This window comes from Erpetoichthys calabaricus, chromosome 2, assembly GCF_900747795.2.
Source record: "Erpetoichthys calabaricus chromosome 2, fErpCal1.3, whole genome shotgun sequence".
In the NCBI taxonomy this organism is placed as follows: domain Eukaryota; kingdom Metazoa; phylum Chordata; class Cladistia; order Polypteriformes; family Polypteridae; genus Erpetoichthys; species Erpetoichthys calabaricus.
The window spans coordinates 278,493,626-278,519,210 of record NC_041395.2 but is presented as its reverse complement, the minus strand read 5'-3'; the positions used below and the strand labels follow the sequence as shown (position 1 = coordinate 278,519,210).

At 36.4% G+C, this 25,585-nt stretch overlaps 1 protein-coding gene across 1 annotated transcript in view; it reads left to right on the top strand.

Moving 5' to 3' along the window:
• The window catches only part of caly (calcyon neuron-specific vesicular protein), a 120,326-nt gene that overhangs the window by 24,915 nt on the left and 69,826 nt on the right, over positions 1-25,585 (top strand). The gene's annotated exons all lie outside the window — the stretch shown is intronic.

Sequence of the window (25,585 nt, the reverse complement as noted above, 5' to 3'; positions counted from 1 at the left end):
TAAAACCATCTTGTGAAAAAGGAAAGGCTTAGCTGAAAGCCAGGCTGTTGTACCATTGGCCAAGAGGGATTTTGGCCAAAGAAGGAAATCTATAAGCATTCATTTGTTGAAATATGTCTAACAAATATGAACATTATCTGAACCTATGTAATATTAGATTCACTTATTTTTGTAATGTGGTTAGGCTTTTTGGAATGCCATCTGGGGTGAGTTTATGACTCAGACCCATTACTATACAGCAAACTTGAATGGGATAAGGGGAATGAAAAAAGGAATGAATAGCATCTAATACTTTTATTAAAGATATATTTTGAATGCTACTCAGTAGTGGTTCTGCAAATATGCTTTTATCACATAAGAGTGAGGCAGCAATTACGGCAACTGACAATGGATTTGTTAAAGACACACGTTTAAAATGGCTCCTGTTTGACAAGCATATTTCCTCAACCATCATACTAATGGAGAGGAACCCATTAGCATTTTGCTTTGTTATGAAAGAATATTAAAAGCTATGCTAGAAAGTCTGCATTTAGGTAATGAATATGTAACATATCCAAAGAATGTAACAATAGTGCAATGGTAGCTTGCAAAAAACATCTGCATTGCAGTTCTCAAAATTAACGAAGTAATAAATTTTGCATTATCATAATTATTACATTTGCCTTACAAATGTAACAGCAGGAGATTGTCATGACCATTTCAAAATGCAAACACTAGAAAGTGTTATTTGAACCTATGGTGAAATATATAGTACTTACAAGTATAGGACACATAATATTATAATTATTGTAACCTCTGCTTCTAAATTATTTAATCCTCACATGATTAACCCGCTTAACAGATTATATTGGCACTGTTAATTTTTTTCCTCTATCTGTAGTGTTGGACCCAGTGCAGGGTTGCAGACAAAATTAACATATTTATAAAAAACTAACTGATTTTTAAATGTTATTACTATTCAAATCATTGAGAAAAATAAATGGAACATCACTATAATTGATGACAATTATTACAGTTTTTTTCTTTATAATCTTAAGTGCATTACAAAATTATGAAGCAGAATTGACTTGTAGCACCTCTGACTAGTATGTGCCACATACTATACATTCAATTTTTCCAAATAATAATTTGGCTGAATAATATATTTCCTATAAAATGTCATTTTCATAAATGGGGAGTACTGGTGTCAGGAAAGACATCCATCGATAAAAATCATGCCTACCTCTACTTCAGAAATCTAATAAAAAAAATAGTGTCACCACATAAAAAATGGGAATAGCTATGTAAGAAAAAAAAGACTCCATATTAATTTTCTGATGATGGTAAAACACTTCACAAGAATGATGACCATTATATTTTAAAAAAGCATCTATGGTATTTACTTTAAAAGAAGCCTCTTTCAGAATGATTTCTTTCAGAAGTACATTTTCCAGAACATACTGTGCTTCTTCTGTGTTAAAAACAATGAATGCTTACAGATAACAGAAAACAAAAAAGACACGGTCAGGGAGTTTTGTCTCTCATCTATATTTATGGTCCATGCTTTTTCCAAGTACCTTTGCAAATCATTTGGATTCAACAGTGGAGAACTGAAATAACTAGCAGTAAGACGATAATGCTTAATGCACTTGAGCTCTACCCACTATCACCTTTTAGCTGTAGTTAGGTTTTAAATAACATTGAGGATTTAAGAATTACTTACACGTACTGTAACACCATTTTCTGCATTTTATCCTTTGTCATGCTAGAAACTGAAGCAGGTGTTTCTCGTTGCATTCGGCCTTCATATTATGGTTCATACTGTTTTGCTGGATATAGTCAAGTGGAAATATTTAAAGCCTTTGGGCTATGATATTCAAAGAAGTGTCATTTAATTTGTTGACATACATTTGTAATTGATTATCTTCTTTTGGTGCAATTTAGATAGTGCTGGGATTTGCATTGACTTAATAGGATGGTAGGGCAATTGTTGAAATGGATTAGAAAGGGAATTAAAATGTCTCAATTGAATTAACTTCAGATGGTGGCAACCTCTCCTTTTAAGTACAATTCAAATAGAAGGAAGGCCTACAACAATGTAAAGCCATTGTTTTACAGTACAAGTAAAATGGTCAGCATTGTGGCACAGTGGATAGCGCTGCTGCCTCACAGGAATAGGTTTAAATCTTGGCCCAGTTTCTTTGAAGTTTGCAAATTCTCCTTCTTTTATTATGGAATTCCATCCGGTTACACCAGGGATCTTTGCACTTCCCAAAGACATGGAAATTACTGTAGGCTAGTTTGTGATTTTACTGTACAATTTTTACTTCTGGGCACTATGCAAGCAGCAGCCTTTTTAAAGAAGCTTTGTATTTCTCAGTGTTTTTCTTTTTTTCTGAACTTAATACTACTTACTAGTCTTGTTAAAAATTAGAATTGATCTGGCTTCTGGCTTGTCACTGATAGTAGCCACTAGAAATCGGATAAATTGATTTTAAATCCATTTACTGACAAACTGCAATGCACACAAACCCAGGCACTGGCTTGTCATGACCGCACTTCAAAGGGGCTGCAAACCTGGATGGAGTTGCGAAGAGGACCTGAAGGCTGCCTTATGTCTGCAACATCTGAAACAGTAAGATACATTGAGAAAACCAAAGTTGGGTGTATTAAATACTGACATAATCCGCTACTTGAACTGCAGTCACGAGCGCCTGAGAAGCTCAGTTACACTTTACTGCAGGAGCTATTTGTCCATAGACGGACAGGGTGACATGCCAGCGCAAGAATAAAAGTAAGCCAAAAAGGTTTTAGAATTGGTCTGCCATCTATTGTAATGGGAAATATTTGATCGCTATCAAATAAGATGGATGAACCATCTGTGGTTTCAGCGAGCCATTGAGCATACAAGTACAGTGGCATTTTGTGCTTTATGGAGACCTGGCTTAAATCTGGTACACCTGACCCTGCTGTGTGGAATAAAGATAGGAGTGGGATGGTCATTTATGTGAATGAAGAATGGTTTGAAAGGGAGCATATTACAGTTAAAACTACAGTTTGTAATTCAGAAATTAAAACCCTGGCTGTCAGAAGTCATACACGTTATTTGCCCAGGGAGATAAATTGAATTCTTCTTATTAATGTTTATATTCCTCTCTCCACAAATGGGAACTTAGCAATAGAATTGATTCATTTTGTCACAAACACTTTAATGATGGCCCACTTTGACCCTGCAGCTATTATATGTGATGACTTCAACCATGTGACTTTAGAACAAACAATGACAGATTTCCATCAGTTTGTGACCAGCTCCATTTGGGAAAATAACAAGCTGGACCTGCTGTATTCAATTGTTAAAGATGCCTTTAAGTGTAATCCACTGGCTCCTTTGGGCAAATCTGACCTCAACTTGATTCATCTTATTCCCAGCTACAAGCCTGTCATTATATGGTAGCCTGTTACCTCCAGAATAATGAAGAAATTGAGCCTGGAGACTGAAATGGCTCTGAATGATTGATTCCAAATGACAGAGTAGATAAATGATGTATGAGTCACATGGGAACAATATCGAGGGACTTTGTCACTGCATCACAGACTATATTAACTTCTGTGTCAACACAGTGGTACCCACAAAGACAGAGTGTTGCTTTCCAAACAGCAAGCCTTACATTACTAAGGAGCTAGTTTTTAGGGATTTTAAAGCAAGCTTCAAGAAATTTTAGCCCACAATGTAGTCTTACAATTCACTGTACTTAAGTAGACTAATTTATACTTTTAGCACTTGCAAAGACAGCAATTACAATATTAATCTGACTTTTTGGTTTTAAAATCCTGGTTTTAAAAAGGATTTATACATAATTGCAACCTGCAAGAGGATGTGTTCGCTCAGTTTATATACCCCAGAATGGTTTATTCTTGAGAGGTCTACTGTATAGCTATGGAGGCATAAATTCTAATTAGCTCGTATTTCTCCTTTTTTTAAGTAAATGAAAGTTCCTTGTGGGGAATAATTAACATGCAGAGTGTCATTATTTAATTAAACATAGCAGAACTTAAATTTAATTTAGTCTCAGTTTGTTTACATACAGGACATATATTTTTAATTTTCCTAAATAAGTATCTTGTCTTGTAAAGTGAACATCATTGTGCCTCTTCTTCTGTGTATGGTTAGTTTTCAGTAAAAATGCTTTTGCTATGCTTTCTGAAAGCAATGACATCGATGTATGCAGTTTTGGTTTAACTGAGCGTTAATTTTGAAGGACATTTCTGAATATAAGTACAGTACATGAATGTGATTGTATCATGTGACAAATACCTCTTGCCATGTCCTAGATTTGAGAATGCATATTTGGAATGCTGGAAAACAGTACTGCATTTAAATTTCTGTCTGTTTGTCCAAATTGCTGAATCAGTTTTCCTAGAACCCAGCAAAAAAGCCAACATTACACCTATCTCTCTTTGAAACATTCCCATTGCAATAGAAAAAAATATAAATGAATGGTAGACAGTTTTGGGAAAGGCATAGATTGAGATGGTATGGCAACTGAAAGAGTCTGAAAAAGGCCTGTCACAGGGAAAAGGTCAAGGGGGAGATGAAGGCTAAGGTGGGGAGGACTGTGTAAAGAGAGAAAATGAGGGAGAGGGGATTGAGGGAGGAAGATGTGGAGGATTGACAAATATAGATGACATCTGCCCACTCCTAGCTAAGGTTATAGCACACAGTTATAGCAGCATCAGCAACAAGATAAAAACCAATCAGAACATATGCATCACTCTATTATTATGCACTACTCTTGGCTGCCTTACATAACATGCATTTTTTCCAGGGCCGGATTTTCCTATAGGCTAACTAGGCTTCAGCCTAGGGCCTCAAGATCAAGAGGGGCCTACATTCAAATTGTTAGCAAAATTTTATTATCTCTCATGTAATTTACAAACTTAAAAATGGAAGGTGAAAGGGCCTCATAAGTGGAATAGCCTAGGGCCTCTTTTCATATAAATCTGGCCCTGATTATTTCCCAGCACTGTTATTTCCAATGGTCCAAAGACATGCTGTTAATTGGTGATGCATAACTGACCTACTCTATGTGTGAAAATGTGCCATTCTAATAAGACTAGTATCAGATCCAGGGCTGATTCCTTCCTTGTATCTGAGCTGTCATGGTAGGCCCCAATTATCCACATCAAGCTAAGAAAGAAGATTTTCTCTTATGACTTAAATTGAATTCCATTCATGCTGTTTAACACAGAAATTGTGAGAAAACATTAAGTTTATTATATACAGTAGTAGCACAAAGTATCTTAAAACAACAAAATAGACTGGCAGAATGTAAAGGAGAATACAGTACACCAATCTTTTAGTAATCAAACAATTAAAAAATTCATTACAAATTAATTTGGGATTCTAGAAGTCAATGCTAAGCATCTTACTGAACATATAGTTTCACACTTGCAACTTTTTACATTTGCCATTATGTTAAGTCACTTTTCTATTAACTGTTGTTACTGTTGTTACTTTGCCATGCACTGTACACTGCATTTTATCCTTTGAGGCTTCTTCATTATTAGTATGCATTATAAATAATTATGTCTGGTATAATTATTTCACACACCATGTCTTTTATTGGGTAACATTCATTCATTTATTACATGTAGCATTCTTTGCTGGGCATGACGTCTTTTCAGTGGCATAACAAAAAATTTGTTCCCTCCACCACAATAACAGAGGTGGGACCCCTCACTGAAAAATAACTTTTACAAGAAAAACCATATTTAATGTTCTCATATTTAGCATTTTCAAAGATTTAATATTTTTTTGGATACTGCTGTTGACATAAATAGCTCTTATATGAAGAAGCACAAGTCTTTTAAGACTATGTTTACACTGTAACCAAAAGTGACTCTGTCCAGATTCTGTCTATTCTGATTTTTGCCTTGCATGGTTTTTTTTTGTTTTGTTTTTTCTGAATGCTCAGAAAAAATTTCAACTGATACCAATCTGTCTATCCTGAATGTGCTACACATGCATAAAATGAATAAAATAATTTTGTGAAAAAGATACTTCACATCATTTCTGTAAAGGACACACGTAAATCTGTCAGCTCATGATGGCAACGAAAAGAATGAGGTAACGAAAGGTCAGAGCTGTTGGTTTATCCACACTGGTATTCTGCACATTGAAGCAAGTGGCAAAAGCACAGTTTGGATGCGAAACACACTTTCCGAGAGTAGTGTAGATACTTCATAAAAGTTTTTGATTGTGTGCCTTTTCTCGAATTGTGCTTTTCTAACATATCGGATCTTTGTCACATATGAGTGAAAAAAAAATGGCAATTGAGCTGCAGCGTGAATGAAACCTTTATCTTTCAATTGTAAAATGCAAGGTTATATTATACATGGTAGTTTAGATAGATAGATAGATAGATAGATAGATAGATAGATAGATAGATAGATAGATAGATAGATAGATAGATAGATAGATAGATAGATAGATAGATAGATAGATAGATAGATAGATAGATAGATAGATAGATAGATAGATAGATAGATAGATAGATAGATAGATAGATAGATAGATAGATAGATACTTTATTAATCCCGATGTTTATAACAACAGCACAGTCGCTTTCAACAACATGGCAGCATTTATGAAAAAAAAACTGTCAGAAACAACAAAATGACAATAATAATACAACAGAATAAAAGGCCAAGTTAGGGCACTTCAGGCTGGATGATAACTATAAATCCTAAAAATGACTGCATTAAAAATGTATAAAAAATACAATGAACACAGTAAACCTAGACCTTTACCAACTGGATCCTAAGAATGCCTTGACCATCTCTTGCATTTAACACTTTTGTTTTACCGTCAATCCCTGAAAAAACACTACCTGGGTGTTAAACTTGTTTGCCCCTCTGCTGAAGTGAGAAACTAAATGTTTAAAAAGTAATTATGCCTGGCCAATTTGTTGCAGTTCAGAGACTAAATCCTGTGGCATTAACATATAAAAATAAAATACTTTCAGGCCCCAATGCCATTATTTTTGTTATTTCTTTTCAAATTCTGCATATCACTATTTCTGCCTAGAGTCTTGGGCAGTCAGGTAGTTCAGCACATTGTTATAATTAAGGTTGTGGTTGTCTACAATGGCAAGAGATGAGCAAGGAGGACAAGCAGAAGAAGCATTTCCTGGCACACTGATACTGCAATGCTCGATTGTGCTATCTACTCCGTTTATGACATGGGCAGCAATTCGCCAGTTTCCTCTTCCACTGATGCTCTAATGATAGATATTGTCTTTGGTAGTTTGGCAATGTCATGTTGTACCAGTTGTTTGATTTGAGTTGTGCTTAGCCATTTTCTTTTTCTTATTAATATCTACAAGCTAACTTATGCAGATTTTCTTGCGTTCTCCTGGCTATTGCACGACTTGACACACCAGTTTTTCACTCTTTTATTTACCCTAAAAATACACAAACTGTTGTTCTTCTCTTTGCAAAAACTAAATATGTTTTTGTGACTGTTATTTGTGGAGGTTTGTTGAGGGGGCCCCTTGACTCTAGAGGCCACACCTAGCCTTGCAAGGGCCATAGGGGCATACACTATGCCACTGGTCTTGTTGGCAAGATGGTTAGTGCACATATGGCTGTTTCTCATTCTTTTTGTCCCAATTACAAGATCTTTTATCTTTTTTATCTTTTAATGGAGCTTTTCTTCTCTCTATTGTGTGTATTTTATTTTTTATAAGCTGCATAGACAGAAACGGAGGCACTAGAAAGTTATTTATCGTTAGTGCTGTTTTGAATTTTTACAAGCAAAGACAGCATTTACCTACAGTAAGATAGAAGTATTCTAATGATCTGCTGCATAATAAAAACATACCCCATTATCTGCTCACAGAGAACTTGATCCTCGTTCAGTGTTGATAGGTCTTTTAAGACAGCTATAAACTGATTCAAATTCTCATAATTTTTTCCTTCTCAGATTCTACATTTTTGAGCCTGAACAACCTTGTTCAATATAAATTTAATGACACACTTGCCATATATGTACATCTAGCATCCAATAAACTAGAAAACCTGCACTTATGGCACTTGCAGAAAAAATTACACATTTTCTGCTGTCTGGCCACTTCAGTCATGTAGTATAAATGATAAGAAAATTATTATCAAGTGTTTGTTTCCAAGTAGGAAACTCAAAAGCAGGTTCATTTTGTAAAGTAGTACAAGGTGCTGATAACTGAACTGAAAGTGACAGCCTTTGTGTTGTTCATTCAGCACATTTATTTCTTATGAAAATGCAAATAAAATCAGTGAACATCAGGTGTATAGGTGTTCCTCTTTTACTTCTGCTTCTCTCCCAACTGATAAATATCCTATAACAGATTAAACCCTTCCTGAACTAATAATAATAACCAGTGTACTATGTCAAACTCACGGAAAAATAACATAATATTAAGACACATATTAATATTATTTTATTATATTACACCACACAGAATATGTAACATCTTTGCTCTGATAAAAAATATATTGTGGTTATACATTTTATTTTTATTCCTTTCTTCCTTTATTCAAAAGTTTTAAAGCATTATATGTAAGCTGTGGGAACATACAATTCTACATGCATTACTCTGAATTAAAACATTATCATTTTTAAAGTTCCTGCATGGTTCATATACCTATTAATGTGTTATTGATAACCTGTATTCCTGTCTTGGAATCAGAACAACACAAAGCAACCATATGGTGATCATAAAATTACTGGTTGCTTGCACCTACAGCCTATCCTGGCAGCATTGTGTGCAAGGCAAAACTTAACTCTGGAGGAAATAGCAGTCTACTCCAGGGCATAATGAGGCACACATATACTCAAACATGCGGGGACAGTTTTCAACAGCAGTTTTAGTGCAACAAGCATTTCTTTGCAGTGCTTAATATGCAAACTCTGAAGAGTGGGACTGAGTTTGGATTTCAACCCTGGTCTCTGAAAATGTGGAGGCACTAGTGTCAGCTATGTTTGATTTATATAGTTTGCAAATACCAAATATATATAGATATCTAATAAGATGGACAAGGAATTGTAAATCTGATTCTGCAATTACAACCACTTTAAGCAGCCTGTACTGTGTAGATGATCTGTAATACAAGAAAGAACAAGAGGGAGATGGTAAAGGGTTGGTGACCAACCAGTATTCTGCTTAATACATGTAAACTGAACAAAAATAAAGTTTAAATAACAGAACATATTCAGGGATGTTGCTCATCTGATGGTGTCTCTCTTGGGAATTTTACTCAGGATTTCTCTGAGCTCCAGGCTCTTTGGAATCAGGTTTGTCAATAAATGCCAATTTGTGTGACTGATCTTAAATAGCACACATGGAGGAAGAGGCAGGACCTTTCGGGCTGAACTGGAAGTGACATCATTTCAGCTGTGGGTGAAAGAGAAAAGGTTGTTAGTGACTGCACGTCCCTAGACACTGGTGTGCGAGTCCTTATCTTAGAACTGTCATCTGGATGTTCCCTATCGGCATGTGTACAACATGTACTATAATACTACATCTGCCATGTTCCCTCACACTGTGTAAGTTATTTAATGTGATACCCTGATAAAAAGAACACACAACCTACTCATTAAGTATGCTTTTCGTTAACAGTAAATTAAATAAGTAATGTCACCCATTTCTTGTACAATATAAAATTCTTTCATAGTTTAAAATATTTTCAAAATGTAATCAAAGCCTGTTATTTTCTAGAATATGTCCTTGTCACTAGTAAATGTAGACTTTGTACTCAGTTATTAGAGAAATTTAAAATAGTATTTTCATGTGATACAGAATAAACTTGTCCTGTTGAATATTATAGGGGTTTAAGGACCACACTTAATGTCTATAGCAGTCCTTTTCAAATAGAATCATAAAAGGCTGATTATAAATAACACACTGCAGGATTGCGATAGTTTCGCTGATAAACTGAAGTTTAAGCTTTATTCTGTCAGAGTTCATCTGATTGTTGTTTTCTTCTTCTGCCTCCTACGTTATAACAGCAAGTATTCTTCGTATTGGGTATTTCAAAGTTTTAAGGAAAAAAATGGCATTTCACATTGGAAAGTTACCAGATGTAGTACTTGTTTATTGATATAAGTATATTCAGTAGTTTAGATGAAGCATTTTACTAGCAGACGTAGTAACTCATAAGTATCACCAAAGTCTACTTTTTGCATTTTGTGACTGTTGACGTCTGTTTCATATTATGAGCCAAAAAAAAATCATTTTTGTTTAACCTATTGTTACTATTATTGTAAATGTAGCTTTCCCCATTTTCAATGATATTATGGTATTGTGGTTAGCTATGCTGCTTCAGTTCCAGTTCTTGAGCACTGGATCTGATTACCAGCCAGGCCACCTTGTTTGTGTGATGTTTGTGTAAAGTTAATCAATAAGATATAACATTACACTGTAAGATTTTTTTTAAGTTAAATCAGTAAGCTTGTATCTGACATTGCATTCCTGCTCAATTTGCTTTCTTTATCAGACTCACATCGCATAGCATGCCAGATATGATAAAATATAAACAAGTATGAAAAAGAGTAAAAAGGACATAATATGGAAACCTTTCATTTATCTGTTATTGAATGTAATTCAATTTTGGGTCTAGCAGTTTAAAGTCAATCCTGCCACCATCAGGACAGGGTACCAGGATTGGTTTAGTATTGCTGGTTACACTCATGTGGACACTCACCATTACTAGAAGAATTTAGGGTTGCAAGTTTACCTCACACACATATCTTTGGGATGTGGGAAGAAAACCTGAGTACCTAAAGAAAATCTTTGCAATCATTGTGTTAATAAAGACACCGTAACATACTCTCATTGTTGGCTATTTGGAACATGTGTGAAAATTGAGATATTCTTTAGATCTATTTTTTCCAGTTCCAGTTCCAAAGTATGGTTTGATTTGTGCTACAGCTCCAGAATCACATGATGAACTGAAGTCACAATTGGTAAGCTTTGGATAAATACTTTGATGGGCAGATCAGGCTGAGAAGAGTAATAACTTGATATAGACAAGGACTAAATCCTTACATCATATATGTAGTCAAGAAATTTCCTTCTGGTAACTGGCAATATTCCACACCCAAGCTGTATTAATCAATAAGTAAAATCAGAATCACTTACATTTTACTTTGGGTAGTATCAAATCTTTTATCAACCAGTTTTTGGGGCATGAGAGAGGGCTATTATGTGAGCTAAACTGCAGGTTGGCTCTGTTTGTAAAGACAAGCTTAAAGTACTTAATCTGAATGGCAACTGAAATCATTTTTAAATAGGATTGGTAGTGAATAAGAAATATCTCTCTATTATAAAAAGAAATCCTGTCCCCTGTCCTGATAGTCTACGATACGTGATTTTTCTCGGAAGATAATTTAAAGACCCGTGAGACGAAAGAGACCTGCCACGGTGCGTCTCACGGGAACATAGAACGAGAGTCTTGCATGACACACCCTACTTACAAGCAATATAAAAAAAAAACAAATCAGTAGTGTAAAGGCAGTCATGCAGCACACACAGCTCCAGGGCTCAGTGCATATGAAGTGTATAAGGTCAATACGGTAGAAATGAAATGAATAGGGTAGAAATGAAACATCGACGATTAAACGAAGAAGAAAGAAAAGCGCTGAGAAAAGAGACTCAAATGTGTTGGACAGAAAAAAGAGCAAAAAAGAATAATCGAGGTGCAAATTCAGAAAATAAGGAAAGTAATTATCAGCCCGGAACAAGAGGAATTGAAAAAAAAAGCATGTCCAATCCGGCTCTTAAATAAATGACAGTGAGTAAAATGACAAAGTAGAACGTCATAGAGATGTTTACAAATGTTGGCGCTAAACACATGCAGAGCAGGTTAGAGATTATGAAACCAGGGAAATTAGAAAGGCTCAAAAAAAAAAAACGCTGGCGCTATACACATGTAGAGAAAGTTAAAGGATATGAAAGTAGGAAAATCAGAAAATATAAAAAAGTAAAGATCGCAGTAGCGCAAACAAACAAACTGCCTCATTTAACTATGCACCAGTCTAACTTTGGTTTTGCACAATAATTACTACACTATTGCACCTTAACACTTAATTCTACTTTATTCATATAATTTTACTTATTTATTATGTTCTACTATACTGTTATCTTTCGATCTATGACTTTTTGTTAATCTAACTGATGTTCTTCTAACTTTGCACAGTTTTTGATAAGCGGATCAGGATGCATTTCACTGCGTGTTGTCCTGTATAACTATGCATGTGACAAATAAAGAATCTTGAGAATTTCAAAAACGGAGTTTACCGCACATGTATTTATTGGTTACTTTGTTAATATATATATATATATATATATATATATATATATTTATCTGTCTGCTTATTTAAAAACATAAATTTACCCCAGGAGTCAAAAACGTTCTTTCTAACCCTTGTACAAAAACCTAGACAAAAGCTGGGGTATCACCTTGGTAAACCCATGTACTTTTGGAACTGTGAGAGGAAAATAGCACGACTTTACAGACAGGAGTCCAATGCAGAACTCTGCTTACTTTGTTACTTTGTAAAAAAAAATAATTAAATGCTGATGATGTAGATCGTTTTGTCTATGCTGAAATTCCAAACAGAGAAATCTATCCTGACCTCATTAAAAAGATTCAGCATATTAGGACTCGCAAGATTACAAATATTGTTTTTACAGAAGTTCTGAAATAAAAGTGAAACTAATGAAATAGCAACAATTCAAAGAAAAAACAATCTTAAAAGTGTGTATCCGGAAAACCAAATACGGGGGTTGGCGAGCGAAGCGAGTACAGATAAAAAATGAAAATCATGATCAATAAAAAGTCAGACACAGTATAGTGCTGCAGGGCTTGAAACTGAAAAAACAAAATACATATAAAGAGAAAGAAAACCTGCACTGGCACCAAAGCGGAATATAAAAATTGCAGCACAGGCAAGTGGAAAAACAAATTAGTCAGCTTGAGAGAGTAAAAAGTGTGAAACTGGAACAGCCATGCATCACTCTTTCTGGTTGAAAAGATTGAAGACTGCTAGAACATAAACTGAACAGAGAGGTCATTGATTTAAAACACAAGAAAAAACAGGCTCTCACATGGAGAGGCTGAGACATTTTTTACAAAAGGTGTATGTTCTTCTGCTTCTTCAGATCCACACCAAATATACTTCTTTTTTGTCTAGAAATCTCTTTACTGGGTTTCCAGTAATATATTATATTATTAATATAACTTTTGCCACATGCAACTTCCATCAAATTCTTCTAATTAAATAAAGTAAACAAATTAACAATTATTATAAAAATCAATACGCTGAAAAAGAGGTCTAAAATAAAAGTTTGCTCAGCAGATTAAAAACAAAATTGTGCTATATCCTAAACAAAGCACTGGAAATGCTCTTAACAAAGGATATATCTTAATAATCTACTGACCTGTGCAAGCAAAATGACTTTAAATTTGCGTAACCCAGCCGACAGTAAAATGGGGATTAAGCCAATTTCAGCAGCGCTGTGCCAGTCCAATACAGGAAACAGCCCTGGTCAGAGTACCAGTCTATTGCAGGGCCATCTCACACATAGGGGCAGTTTAGAATCGCAAATTAACCTAACCTGTGAATTACCTGTCTTTGTGGATATAGGAAACACACTTGGGCAGACACTAGGGAATGTGCAAACTTTAAACAGACAACAACCAGTGACTCATGATGCTGGACTTGTGTGGCAGCAGCACTAACCACTGCATCACTTACTTTAAATTATATAAATAATAAATGAGAATCTGTCATTTCAGGTGTTTATAACTATATTTAGATATGGAGTATAAACAGATATGGAGTTTATCCTCACAGATATGATGTGATATCAACTTTCTTTAAACAACACTGGCTGTCTCATTCATGGTGTACTGTATAATGGGATATGATTACAGTAAGACACTCACATATCTTGAGTCTTCTTGATCCCATGTTTCTCATTAGTTCAACATGTAAAGTAAAAGATACTTTCGATTCTAGTTACCATTGCTTGTCATTGCACTACAGTAGAGCAATTTTGGGGCCCACTATTATGACCTTTTGGCATACTGCCTACATATGTTTCAGTTTGCACACCTTCAGGACCACTCCACAAATATAAAAACAACAGGCCCTACATTGATTCAGCAGATATGGCAGTTGCATTGTTATATATAAGCATAATGTATCTTCAGAAAATCTGAAGATTTTCTATGTTTCTTTGTTTGGGTTTGAGGATCAGTGGTGAAGCACGAAAAAGAGATAAAACAGTAAATGCACCATATAAAAATAAATAATTAAAATCAAGTGTAAATTTTCTCATTTGTCCTCAGTGCTCAATGTGATGTTGCTTAAGTGTCCAGTTTGTGAGATAGCCTTCAGACCCAAAGGTGTAGGCTATAAAATGATCTGTATTAGTACCTAATTCTTGGCAATTGGTAGCCAAGGATTCTTGTAGAAAGACAGTCAGCGTGTACAAAACAAAGAGAAAGTTAGCTTGGAAGACAGTCCGAGTCTGCTAGCCACTTATATAAAAAACATACTGTAATGTGTGCTTTGTGGAAACATCTGCATGTGAAATCTTATGCAAAGACACACCTTTTCTCACTGTTGTGCATTTTGTATATTTTAATTTTTTCTCTACATTATTTTAGATTGTACTGTATATTAAGTCAGATGCTGCACTATCGATTTCCCATAAAGATCACATTGTCTTGCTGACTATGTTTGGACCTTTCACTTTTGTTGACTGGAACAAAATTAATTTCCAGTTGTGAACAATAAAGGTAATCAATAAATTAATCATTCCTATCCAACTCTAAACCCAAAGAACATTCCCACAGTTTTGCATTGTCAAGCACTTTTATTTTTTACTAGCCATGTTACCTAAAAATAAACTTACCTTATTTGTACCCTGTGTACATCCTCTCTCATTTATATTTTTGTGAAAACTTCCGATGTTTAAAGGGAACTTTTCTTGGTATCCTCATATGTGTTCACCTGCCATTCCTGGTGTTTCCTGTCTGCATTTGACTGAGCAACCACAATGAAACTGACCGATCAGACTGCTCAGAGGGAGCAGACACACAAACACACACACACACACACATAGACATTAATGTTTTATTATATGCAGTAGTCTATTTTTTCTGAAAGATGTTCACATTTTCCTCTGAAAAACACACTTGGAATATTTATCCGCCTGCAAACTGTAAATCCTGAAACCAAGTAAGTCACCAATTAAACAGGACCCATGGAGCACATCTTATACCCATGTTATATTTAGTGAGTAATACAACAAATGTTTTTATTCATTATTCTATGTCTCTAATGTTGTTGACTAAAAAACTTAATTCCATCATCTTTATTATAACCTGGAATGCAAACAAAATGAAAAATAATGTGTGAACTGTCACTGGGATCTCACATTTCAGCAAAGCAGACAGTCTGCCTATTCACTAGTGGGCAGCCAGCCACTATGCAGTAAATGGCAGGTACTGTATCCCCCAGTGGCTATATGTAGCCAGCACAGCAATTCAATTTTATTTTAAATGTTTTTGCAGCAACTGCCTTTCTTCACTTGCTTGGAATCTACTTTATATAGCTATCTTCACTGAGTATAGGCTTAGTGTGCTTCCATAGATATCTATGTATAGGCATAGTATGCTTCCATATCTATCTATCTATCTATCTATCTATCTATCTATCTATCTATCTATCTATCTATCTATCTATCTATCTATCTATCTATCTATCTATCTATCTATCTATCTATCTATCTATCTATAAAATCCAAAGACTGTCTGTCTGCCTGTATGTCTGTCCGCTTTTCACGAGAGAACTACTTAACGGATTTAGATAGTTTTTTTTCTATAATTTGCTTGAATATTCCGATTGATTTTGCAACTTATCTCATTACGCTAAGTATCATAGTTTACTCATGGTATCGATTTATTTGCGTGAATCGGAGAGAGTGGCTGCGGGCTGAAGGGAGGGGGTTCCCTCCTCACTCACATGCCAGCCTCTGTTCAAGTCGGTCTACCTTTCTCCATGTGTTGGAGCGTAGCTGTTGATTGCCAGAGATATCACGTACACATGCTTTTCTACCCATGCAGGGGATGCTCTCCCATCAGAGCTGAACACAATCAGATACAGTGCCAATGTTTGACATTAGAGCGTACCTACCTTCTGCTTGGTCAGAATTACTTTTTTTTTTATTATTGATTTTTTAAGTTTGTCGTGTTTCACTACTACATGGGCAGAGCCACATGGGAGAGCTAGTAATGTATAAACAGTAAAATTACAAACCAAACAATGTTTATTTTGTAATGGATAGATAGATAGAATTCTTTATTGTCATTATGCATACACATAATGACATTTTTGTTGGTAGGACTCGGCTTCAAGGCAGAATACTTCCATCCATCCATCCATTTTCCAACCCGCTGAATCCGAACACAGGGTCACTGGGGTCTGCTGGAGCCAAACCCAGCCAACACAGGGCACAAGGCAGGAACCAATCCTGGGCAGGGTGCCAACCCACCGCAGAACACACACAAACACACCCACACACCAAGCACGCACTAGGGCCAATTTAGAATCGCCAATCCACCTAACCTGCATGTCTTTGGACTGTGGGAGAAAACCGGAGCGCCCGGAGGAAACCCACGCAGCCACGGGGAGAACATGCAAACTCCACGCAGGGAGGACCCGGGAAGCGAACCCGGGTCCCCAGGTCTCCCAACTGCGAGGCAGCAGCGCTACCCACTGCGCCACCGTGCCGCCCCCAGCAGAATACTTAAAATACACAATACACTATAATAATTAATAAAATAAATATAATAAATATAAAGGACAGCAGCAATAAGACATCATCAAGTCCAGACTTTTCCTGAGGTAGTACACCTGCAGAGACCAGTGATCTGTGTGCGTGTGTCTGCAGGGGAGGAATACGAGTGTGTGTGTTTAATTATAAGGGAAAGTGCGTGTGCATGTCTATAGTGGGGCAGGTTGGGGGTAGATGTATGTGTATGTGTATCAGCAAGGGCAGATGAACTTCACAGCTCTGGGGAAAAAGCTGTCTTTCAGTCTGCTGGTACGTGTTTTTATGTTTCTGTACCGCTTTTCTGAAGTAGTGGTACAAACAGTCCATTTCCCGGATGGGTGAGATCTGCAGCTATACATTTGGGCCACTTCTGCACCCTTCCAGCATAAACAGAGTCCAGGTCTAGGAGAGGACTTCCCATGATCCACTGTGCTGTTCTCACCACTCGTGCCAAGTCCTTCCTGACCTGTGCTGTGCAGCTGCCGTACCACACTGTCATATTGTGACAGAGAATGCTTTCTGTAGCGGATCTGTAGAAGTTTGTGAGCAGCCGAGAGGAGAATCCAGTACGTCTCATCTTCCTGAGGAAGAAGAGTTTTTGTTGGGCCTTCTTTACCAGATGAGATGTGTTCAAAGACCAGGTCAGATCCGATGTGTTGTGGATACCCAAGAACTTGATATTGTCCACACAAATTACAGCCTCCTCATGTATGAATACAGGAACATGTTCTGTTCTTCTGGAACTCCTATAGTCCACAATGATCTCTTTGGTCTTGCTGGTGTTCAAGATGAGGTTGTTAGCTGAGCACCATAGTGCTAGGTGTTGTATGTCCTCTATGTAGTGAGTCTTATCATTGTCTGATATAAGACCCACCACGGTCGTATCATCCGCAAACTTCACAACCATATTTGTGGCATGGATGGCAGAGCAATCATGCGTGAATAACGTGAAGAGTGCTGGGCTGAGCACACAACCCTGTGGCTTGCCTGTGTTCAGAACCAGTGTGGATGATGTACGATCTCCAATTCTAACCACCTGAGGCCTGTTGGTAAGAAAGTCCGTAATCCAGAGACACAACGATGTTGACAGACCCAGATTATTAAGCATTTTTACCATCTTGTCTGGGATTACGATGTTAAATGCTGAACTAAAATAAACAAATAGCATTCTAACATAAGTGTTAGGGCACTGCAGATGAGTCAGGGCTGTGTGAAGTGCTATTGAGACAAAAACCTCTGTAGATCTGTTCCTCCTGTTGGCGAACTGATGGTTGTCAAATCCAGCAGGGATAGCATCCTTGATGTACTTTAGGAGGATTCTCTCAAAGCACTTCATTATTACTGGGGTCAGAGCCACAGGACGGTAATCATTAAGGCAGGTGACCGCTGATTTTTTTAGGCACTGGCACAATAGTGGAGGATTTGAGGCAGACAGGGACAATTGCAAGTGGCAGAGAAAGATTGAAAATGTCCAGAAAGACTCCTGCCAATTGATCAGCACATAGTTTCAGTGTCTTGCGACACCTTATCTGGTCCTGCAGCTCTGTTGGTATTGATCCTCCTCAGGGTGGACCTCACTTGGTGTAGTTGCAGGACTAGAGGTGCTGCTCCTCCAGCCAAGGGAAATGTACAGTCTCCCTGCTGCTAGATGCATCAAAGTGTACAAAGAAACTGTTCAAGGTGTCAGGGAGACTAGGGTCATCGCTCACCTGCTGATCGCTGTACTTATAATCCGTTATGGTCTTTATGCCTCTCCACATGTTATGTCAGAAAGGTAACATTGTTCAGAATAGGCAGCCTAGTGAGTTGTGCACTAAAAATAACATTACCATCAGTAGCTAAGTTTCCATCCAGTTTTTTGCGACGTTTTGTTATCGACAAACAGAATATACATAAAAAAAATGTGCGAAATTTGCTGTCTCCAGCCTGTTTCCATCCAACTGGCTTTTTATCAATAAAATGGTGTGCGTGATGACGTCATCCCCCCCAAAACGAACTGTTGCATAAGTTTTGTTGTATCGCGAAAAAAATCTGCCCTTGAGCCGTTTCCATACATAATTTTGTGTATGTCGCAGATTATCTACCTTTTGTTTTCCACATTACACCCCCTCCACTAAACAAAGAAACAAAGAAATGGAGAGATTATTCAGACAGTTTTTTGAAATTTGTCAGCTTACTGTTACTTCAGTTTCACAAATAATTGGAATTGTACATAATATCCGAAGACGACAGCAGAATGAAGCAGTTGCTTGTCTGATAGCCCTAGAGCTCGAAGAAAGTACCCCAGTGCGACGAAACTCACGGGTATGGGAGAGACGACGGAATAAGACCTTCTGGGAGGAGGTGGTGGAGAGACACTTCACAGATAATCTCTGGCTGCAACATTTTAGAATGACACGGCCGACGTTTGAGATGTTGTGTGGATTCATCAGTCCTGATGTTGCGCCCATCACAGGTTGCCACCGACCACCGGTTCCAACCCAAAAGCGGATTGCCATCGCCCTTTACAAGCTGGCAACCTGCGCCGAGTATAGAGTAGTTGGAGAAACTTTTGGGGTTAGTAAAACTACCGTCCATCGATGTGTATATGCTGTGTGCACCGCTATTAAAAAAAAATTAATGCAGCGTTATATCAGACTTCCGACTGTAGCGGAGGCCAATGAAATTGCATACCGCAATTCCTTGGTGCATCTTGTGCCACAGATTTACAGTGCGCTGGATGGCACGCATGTGCCTATTCTTCCCCCGACGGAAGGCTACCGCGATTACATTAATCGCAAAGGGTGGCCATCTATTGTTCTCCAGGCCCTTGTTGATGACAGGTGCATGATAAGAGACATTTGCGTTGGCACTCCTGGAAGTGCCCATGATGCAGCTGTGTTTGCAGCATCGGATCTGTACAGGTGAGCCTACCTTTCAACATCCCTTCTCAGTGCGATAACAACTGAATTAGTACTGTAATCTGCTTCCCTTAAGGTTTTTAATTAAAACTGAAATTTGAATTAATACAAAATAACGACGTTTAATCAAAAAAAAAACTCTTTTCATCAGACCATGCGAACCGCTCCGCCATTCTCGTTTTGATTGCACGTGATGAAAATGTGACACATTTATTTGCGTTAAAGCCCTTTTTTCCGACAAAAAGTGTTTCCAATGTAGTTTTTGCGACATCTGAAGTATCGATATGGAATTTATGCGCTAAAGTTAAACGGAAAAATATTATGTCGACATGTACAACATTTTATCGATAATTAGCATTTCCATCAGCTATATCGGTAAAAAAATTTGAAGCGCTAAATATTTTTTTGCAAAAACTCCTTGGATGGAAACCTGGCTAGTGACAATAGTACTAGGGTGTTTTACCGTGTTAGCCATTATGAATGAAGTGAAAAGTCAAGCAAAATAACACCTTTTATTGGCTAACTAAAAAGATTACAATATGCAAGCTTTCGAGGTAACTCAGGCCCCTTCTTCAGGCAAGATGTAATCAGTGACAACAAAATCCTACCAAATGGGCTACCTATGCTCCGTATAATGAATGGTGTCTGGAAGTTAAGGTCCATGGTTTGTTAGAACAAACAAAGCCACAATAAAATTAGACAAAGTTAAAGATCAGATGACTTTGGACAGTTGTTCTCCCTCACTCTACAGGCCTTTCTTTGTAAGTGTGTGCTGGTCAGAAGCAGATTAATGATGAATAACCAAAATTCTTGATATCTGTTATCACATTCTATAGGCAGGTGTAGTAGCTTGGCAATCTGTTTGTGCAAGATAACAAACAGTACGATATTAGGAATAAAAAATAGCAGAGTTGGGTCACTAACAGTTAAGAATATTTTCACTGTGCATATGTGTAAATTAGGTACATACTTCAAGCTATTGAATTTTTGAGTATCCTGTAAGCATTATTAATAAAGGATAATGATGGACTCCATATACAGTACTACCTATTAAAATGTTAGAGCTGTCTTTACTACAGGAATGTGAGATGTCTATGACTCAAGTAAGAGCTGGAGGTGAGTTACAGTTCTGTATAGTTCCCTTAGTTCTGCAACATGCAATTTATTTGTGCAAAAGGAGGTGCTATTAGTTCTGTAAGTGCCAAGTCTTAATTGCACTTCACCCGTGATAAATGCGTCATTAAAGCCTGGCATGCTGTCAGCAGATTAGGCTTTTTCTCTTTTTATGCACTCTACAAAAATATCATTTTAAAATTTGAAGAACAGACTTACCTAAAGTGCAAAATGAAATAATGAATGGGTATGCTGTAAGCAAACTTGACTTGTTTTTTCTTTTTGCTGTTGTTGCAAGATAACTTCTGTTTCTGGCTATGAATGAGACCAGTCATTTTAAAGGCTTGTGATAGGTCAGTAGAAACTGTCATCTAAAGCTTTGTACAAAACATCTACAAACTGCAAAATGTATAAAATTATTGACAAAAGATAATCGAATGTTGGATTTTAAGTGCTTGTTTGTTGTAACTCAAAGCAATAACCAAAAAGATTTTATTTTTTGAAAGAAAGACTTGGTAATAATTTGTGCTGCTCACAATTAATGAATTAATTTGTTGGATGGAGTTGGTTGACCTTGAATTTTGGGGTGGGCTGAATATCAGCACACAAAGTATTATTTGGGTGGTGCCCTTCAATATTCTTCAGAGAAAGTGTCTGTTACATTTTATGCTACTCTGCACTCTGGTTTTAAAAAAGACAACTGCCCTTGAAGACCTTCTGAGAAAAGTGGGATCCATGGTTGCATTTTGTATATTATCCAGAGAGGGTTGACCCATGTAGCACAATGAAATTCACCACAATAACTGCTAAAACCTGAACAAATTCACCACAGATTGAAGGCTACTTAAATCCAGTGGAAAACTTTTAATCAATTTAATTCATTTTTTTAAATACGGTTTTGGACAATGTTAAACAGATTAGTGAGAATTAAAATAGTTATCTATAACAGGCTGCCAGGAAAGGCTTATCTGTCACATGATGAACATTGCTTTGCAAGTAGCTCTAAGGAAATCCTATTCCCAAAAGCCTAACTACATCTGCTAACTGCAAATAGAACACCTGTTCTAAGGCTCTCCCTGTGGGTATGAAGCAAATTTGCAAAAGATTACAGATTGATGGACATCTCATCTTATGAAATTATGCTTTGGGGCACTGTCTACATCTTTCACAGCATTGTTCATGATGTACAGCAACAGTTAATGTAACAAAGATGGAATCAAAAATGACAATAAGCTTCTGCTTAAATTAAATGTATTAATAAATCTGTCAAAAAGTGCCCAGTCTCCTATCTCTCAGTGAAGCAAAATATCTCGACATACTGTGTCAACTCCTGGAAACTAGCTTTGAATAGAATTAGCAAAGAAAGGAGACTTAAATCCACATGACATTCATTTATCTAGCATCCACTGATCACATCCATTCTTTGATAAGGTGCCAGTTCCCCCCATGTCACACTAATCACGAAAACAAATTTTTAATGAGCGTTATACTCTATTCGTATAGCACACTGTAACCAAATCTTGATTTTAGGCATCCCTTTACTTGGAAAATAAAATATCACAAACAGTGGCATGGTCTGATTTAATGAAACACGATGGGTGGCTATCAGATGACTTCCAGTTCTGGCTGTTGGCTACAGTTGATTGCTCAATCCTAGAGGTATATTATAACAAATATTACCTGTCAGTTTATAAATGTTTTATGTTGAGCTTATTGGACAGTATTAGTATTGACTAGAGGATTTCTATAATTTTAAAAAATACAATTTTAAAAGCTGATCCTTATTAATCCAAATATTTAACAGCAGGTGTGAGAAATTTTCAGAAGGTGATTGATCACACCAATAATTCAGCTTTGTGCTTTAATATTGGTAAAAGGTCATAAAAAAGAAGTACTGGATGAAAAGACATTTTAAAATATTATCAAGTATGTTACTTGGCTGTATATTGAAACAAATTCCGATGCTATCAATATTTTAAAAATAATATTCTTTAAAGCTAAAACAAAGCAGTATCTTATTATCACAAGTCATTGTTTACAGGGAAACAATGCAAATTAATTACACAATGATAATGATCAATAATTACTCTTGTACTTACTGAGCATGTATGTTTATTGCAGAACTGTTCAAACAATTCTGCTGTACTTGTAAAGTGATTCTCCTTATGAAAGGTCCTTATGCTTTATAAAGTACTTTATTGTTTAAGGGATAGCATTGTGACTCATTTGTTACCACTTCTACCTCATAGATCCAGGTGTTCTGGTGTTCTAATTCTAGTCTAGTCACTATCTGTATGCAGTACGTCTCCCCATGCTTCTGTGGGTTTTTCTCTGGGTTCTCATATTTTCTCCCACATGGAAAAGAAATGCAGCTGTCTCTTAACTGACCTAATATTACACAGTGTGCCCTGTAATGGACTGGCACCCTGTACAGGGTTCATTACCTGAAGCTGACAGGTTGGACTCTAGCTTTCTGAAAAAGCAAAATTCAAATAACTGAGCTTTTGAATGGGTATCACATTACGGCATTGTGGTGGCTCAGTGTTACTACCTCACTCCACTTGTAGCTGTATCACTTGGCCTTACTAAGCACTTGTTTTTCCCTGTTTTTCTAGTGTAATGACCTGTTCATATGTTCAGTGTTGTACGTTAAAGACTTTTTTCTATTTCCAAAACATTTTACTACACTTAGCTTACATTATATTGCCATCTTTCCTTTTTCACTTCAGCTAGTGCTTGCTATGAATAATTATTCAAAAGGTATGGAGTGTATAGCAGCAAAATTTTATTTAGCATATTATAGTTTTTTGCTAATTTATAAACTCAAAAAAATCTTTGGATTTATTAATTTTTTATGTCAAATCTTTCCACCTAAATATATTAATTATTTTTGATTTGTATGTCATCAGTTTACAATGCTAGTTTTAGGAATCCAACTGTAATCCCACTTCTTTTTCTTTAAACAGAAAAATAATAGCACAAAAAACAAGTTATTCCCTTTCCCTTGGCAGTCCTATCTGCTGTGACTTTAAATGCTCTCTGCCTTGCTTAATTTTCATCAGAATGTTCTTGCTCTATGGAATGTAGCAGTGGAGCAGAACAGAAGATAATGTCAGAACAATTACATTTCAAAGACAAGCATGCAATTTATACCCCATATATTTCAACAGTCCATCATTTAATGCTGCAAGAAGTTTAGATTTTGTTTTCTGAGCCTGAGCCAACTACACTTGACTCTGTTAACCTGCTATTTCCTATTACGTGTTCTTGGCCTCTTTATGAAAGTACTCCTCCCAGGTGCTCCTTCATATATATGCATGCATTCTATATTAGGAATTTAAAAGATTTAAAGATAAGATATTCAAAATTAAAGGCAAACTTACAGTTGTGCACAAATTATTAATAAATATGTGCCATGTTAACTAGTTTATACAGTGGGAATATACTAAGCCAAGGAAGTAAAGTACTTTTTTTTTGCTGTATCTGGTCAACAATGGCCTTCACCTTCTATTATCAAATAAAATACACCACTCTGATTAATAAATCAATCAGTAACTCTCCTTATATACTGTACTTGTATACAGTCATGTATTTAAAGTACAAGACTTTGTTATTTTTATAGATTTAATTAGAAGAAGATAACATTCCATACAATCAAGTCAAACTTAACAAAGCAAAGCAAAATTCAGCCCCTCTCCCAAGAGAAAGAGAGGAGAACCAATAACCAAATCTATTCTATAAAGCAACAAAAAAGAAAGAGTATCCTTTTCCCTGAAATGGAAGCTTACTTTAAAATGTTATTGATTAGATCCTGCCATATTTTTAAAAAGTTTTGAACAAATCCAGTAAGTAAGCATTTGATTTTTTCCAATTTCAAATAGTATAAAACATCAGTTACCCACTAACTTAAAAGTGATGGGGTGGGATTCTTCCAGTTGAGTAAGATAAGTCTACATGCTGGTAGTGAGGTAAAGGCAATACAGTTTGTTTGTCCTTCTCCACTTTAAGCCTGTCTGGGAGTACACCAAACACAGCTGTTAATGAATTAGGAGTGACTGTGACACCAAGGCTGTCTGAGAGGCATTCAAAGATTTTTATCCAAAATTATGTTAATTTGGTGCACACCACACAATATGTAGCCCAGTGAGGCTTGAGCTAGATTACAACATTCACAAGTTGAACCTTGCCCTGGAAACATTTTAGACAATTTTAAACGAGATAAGTGTGCTCGATAAAAGATTTTAAGTTGAATGATTGAATGCTTTGCGCATATGGAGCTAGAATGTATTCTGTGCATGGCTGCCTTCCACTCTTTTTCTGAAATATTAAGTGACAGATCCTTTCCCCGATGTACTCTGGGGTCTTATAAAGGAAGGGACTTTAACATATTTTTATAAATTGTAGAAATGCTATCTGAGTCTTCAATATTTCTTCTGGAATAGAACTAGGTGGGAGGTGAGGAAAATTGGGCAGGTTCTGTTTAGTAAAGTTTGTAGCTTGAAAGTAGTGGAAGAATTGTATTGATGAGAAGTTAAATTTGAAGCATAATTGTTTGTAGGATGCAAAGACATTATCTATATACAAGTCTTGTTTTAATCCTGGACATTTTCCAAACATTAAGTACTGTATATGTTTGAGAAGGTGGAAAAAGGTGTTTGGCATGTAGAGGTGCAACAGATAAAAGCTTCTCTTTCTTAAAGTGCATTCTAC